Here is a 4,277-nt window from a genome sequence, read left to right on the forward strand (position 1 = left end):
AGCTCAATAAAAATCAACAAAAGCAAACAAACAAAAATGCACTACCTAAAATAAAATTAGAAGAAATTTTTTGATTAATGGAATCTCAATATTCTCGGGCTATTCTTTTTTTTAAAAAAAACTTCATTTCTTTAGTGAGTATGTGTGTTTGTGTGTGCAAATGTGCACATGTATATGTGTGCATGCCTGACATAATACAAACATGCTCATAGTACATATTATGATAGTTGATTTTGTGAGTCCTTGAAATAAACTCTGGTTGTCATGTTTGGTAGCAAATGCATTGGCCATGTGGGACAGGCCATAAACGGATAATGTTACTTTGTAGTAGAGTATTTATTAGCAATAGATTGTTTACATTGTTATAAATTGTAGTAGAATATTTATTGACAATGGATTGTTTAAATTGTATAATTAACTTTCATATTCATATTTTAAAAAAAATTCTTCCTGTTTCATCTTGTTGTAGAGAAGGCCATTAGGTTTCACTGCAAATGACATGGTTTGTTTTACTCCCTTTTCTTTCTTGTTTGTCCTTGTACTCTTAAATGTTTTTACTCTAATTCAACTATCTGAAATCCCTTTGGCATTAGTAATACTAAGGCAGATTTTCAGTCCTTCAGAATAGCCTGGAGAAGCCACCCTTCTCCACCCAAGTGCTGACCAGAACACACATCAGCATGAAATTAAGGTGTATGTTGCTATCTTAGCATACCCTGTAGATCATGTATGTGTCTATTAACAGAGATGAAGACTTTTACAGTGTAGCCCAACTGACACTTGTTATAGACAATATGGGCTGCATCCACTTTATTACAAACAAAGGAAACACGTTATATTATTTCACATTTAAGATTAGATTTTAAAAGCACCTTTTGATACTTTACACATAGCTGTACCAAATAGAGGATTTGCATATTGCTCCCTATGAAGGACCTCTTCTTGTAAATGCTGGACAAAACTAGCACCTCATTCTGCCTTGAGTACTCAGGAATCTTCATATCAAGTTCTGAGAGTGGGGCTGATTTTTCTCTGGATTCCTGATATGTAAAGAAACCACTACGAAAAAAATTAAGAGGAGTGGGGTTTCTGTAGCCCTGCTGATTCAGATGCATGCTCTTTTCATGTGTGGGACTGTTAGTCTTGTTCTTCAGGAATGGGCCTGTGAGGTTTAGAGGGTAAAAAAAAAGAGAACACCGGCTCTTGTGGCAAATCTGACAAGTACCAAAATGGATAGTCTAGGTGATTTCTATGAAGGTTCCATGCTCTCTTTACGTGTCTTTCATGTTGTGTATTTTAGATTATGAATAAAAGTCATGAGTAGAATAAGTATGAAAATAAATGATGAAGAAAAATCATTTTAAGGTATCATTAAGTTTGTACATAACCTTTACTTTCTGTTATTTAAAGATTCACTGAGTATACTGTGATCACCCAAACTGCACTTTCCATTCTTGTCAGTCTTGAAAAGACAGTTTTCATCTTCTAAATTTCTAGTAAGAGTCTACTACATAATCATGGTAACACTTACTTGCATTGGTTCCCACAGAGGCCAGACAAGTCTCCTATTTCCTGATCTAATGGGTGTCCAAACAATTTTCTGGAGTCAAGATGCTTTCATTGTCATTGGGTAAGAAACAGATTTTACACTAAAATGCAGTAGAGTAAAGCCTGAGGATGTGGATTGGATTTTATTACCGTCAACAATAGGTAGAGTATCCTCCCACAGTGATCCGATATCCAACAAAAACCTCCTGCTTGAGGTGTCAAAGCTGACTCATTAATTTTTTCTTTTGAGTTCAAAATGATAGAGTTTCTGTGGCAAAAGTAAATATATTCTTAAGAGACAATTATTCCCTCTGACTTTCATCTATTATAATAGTAAGCATCAAATAAATGGGTTTTTCCAAGAAATTAATACTCATATACGTGGCATGAGATCTACTGTAGGAAGGAGATTTCACAGTGTCACACAGGTTGATGAAAGTACAGCAATTATGATCAATGGTAGATAAAACCACATCTTGAGCAGGGATGCTTCGATGTACATATCTCTGTATTTAATACTTAATCTCATTCCAGGACCACAGAAGACTCAGATCTTACTCTAGATATTTGTCCCTTTCAGTGTGACAATCTTGAATCAAATTTCTATTTTTATTTTTACTTTCAAATTGACTGATTGAGGACAGGTATCTTGGCCAGGTTTGGGACACAGTATGTGACCTCAAGTTCTATAGAATGTGGAATTCCCTGATATTTTGTAAGGAGATGTTGAACAGTTGACAATGATGAGTAAGTCAGTCCTCATAACAAGTGACACCTATGGATTCCATGAGAAATTGTTACCTATAATACATACAGAACTAAAATTTTAGCTAAATTAATCATCAAGTAGTCTAATAAAACAATCCAAAAATGGGCTAATGAAACAGAAAAAAATTCTCACAAAATAAAATACCAAAGAAGAATAAACAACCTCTGACTCCTTCAATTTATCTGCCCTTCTTCTGTAAAAATATCTGAGTCTTGGAAATAAGATGTATTGTAGATGCCTGATTTGTGGCTGAATACAGCACTCATACTTATTCTCGACACTTTGACTGTTTGTGAATCTCTGTTCTAGGTATGTTGTTGCATTGCACAAAATAATGTAAATTGGGAGTTACTAATCTATGTTTAAAAAGAAACTAATCTAGACTGTAGTTTAACACTGAATTTGGGGAAAGGCAAAATCTTCTATTCACACAATGTCTTTTCTTTATATGTTTGAATGAGAGTAGATCGTTAAGCCCCAGTCAGCAATGTCCTGGAAGGGATTAATAATTTCAATCATCCAGTGCTTATTTGGAGAAATAATTGATGAGAAAATTCTTCTGTACATTAAGCAAGATTTTATTGTGTACACTTAGAAAGTTTTACTGATAATTTCTCCTTGTGAATTGAGATACTCATTGTATCTGCTAGGTTCCAATGCCAAAAGTACCACTTTCATCTTAAAAGCAGCATCTGTTCAGTCCAATCAAACTGTCAAATTGGGGAAGTCTAAAAATCCTCAGTTTTGGCACTGCTAGCACATTCATAAATAAAGTTCACAAACATGTATAACAGGACAGAGATCTGTAAGATACTATCTTGTCACAGTGAAGAGCTATTTATTGGTTTATCGTTTATAAGAAGGTCTTAATCTCGACCTAAATTCATAACAGTTACTATTGTGACTCTCAACTCATGAATTTCAAAAAATTCAAACTTGACCAAGACCTTACTTAACAAATTTGCTCTTGCTTGGTTAATGGAGCAAGTGAGTCGTCACTTATTCAAAACTTAAACCTGCTGAATTGTCATCAGGTGATTTAAGAAATGAGAAACACTTCTTTTTTAAAATTTTATATTGAGAAAAAAAAGTTTCCGCCTCCTCCCAGCCTCTCATCTCCCTGCCCCTCTTCTTGCCCCTCTCCATCTCCCCCACTCCTCTCCCCCTCCCTCTCCAGTCAAAAGAGCAGTCAGGATTACCTGCCCTGTGGAAAGTCCAAGGTCCTCCCCCCTCCGTCCAGGTCAAGGAAGGAGAACATCCAAACTGGAAACTGGCTAGGCTCCCACAAAGCCAGAACATGAAGTAGGATCAAAACCCCGTGCCATTGTCCTTGGCTTCTCATCAGCCCTGATTGTTAACCATCTTAAGAGAGTCCGGTTTTATCCCAGGCTTTTTCAGTACCAGTCCAGCGGGCCTTGGTGAGCTCCCAATAGATCAGCCCCATTGTCTCAGTGGGTGGGTGCACCCCTCGTGATCCTGACTTCCTTGCTCATGTTCTCCCTCCTTCTGCTCCTCATTGGGACCTTGGGAGCTCAGTCCAGTGCTCCATTGTGGGTCTCTGGCTCTAACTCGATCCATCACCAGTTGAAGGTTCTATGGTGATATGCAACATATTCATCAGTATGGCTATAGGATAGGGTCATATCAGGTTCCCTATCCTCAGCTGCTCAAGGAACTAACTGGGGACATTGCCCTGGGCACCTGGGCAATCTAGGTTCAAGTCTCTTGCCAACCCTAAGGTGGCTCCTTTTACTAAGATATGTGCTTCCCTGCTCCCCTATCCAACCTTCCTTTATCCCAATCATCCTGTTTCCCCAAGTTTCCCTCATCCTCCGCTTCTCACTTTTCTCTCCCCATTTCCCTTTACACCCATCCCACCCCACCCCCAAGATCCCATTTTTTCGCCTGGCAATTTTGTCTACTTCCCATAGCCAGGAGGATAACTATATGTTTTTCTTTG

The sequence above is a fragment of the Microtus ochrogaster genome (assembly GCF_000317375.1).
Source record: "Microtus ochrogaster isolate Prairie Vole_2 chromosome 14 unlocalized genomic scaffold, MicOch1.0 chr14_random_3, whole genome shotgun sequence".
NCBI lineage: Eukaryota > Metazoa > Chordata > Mammalia > Rodentia > Cricetidae > Microtus > Microtus ochrogaster.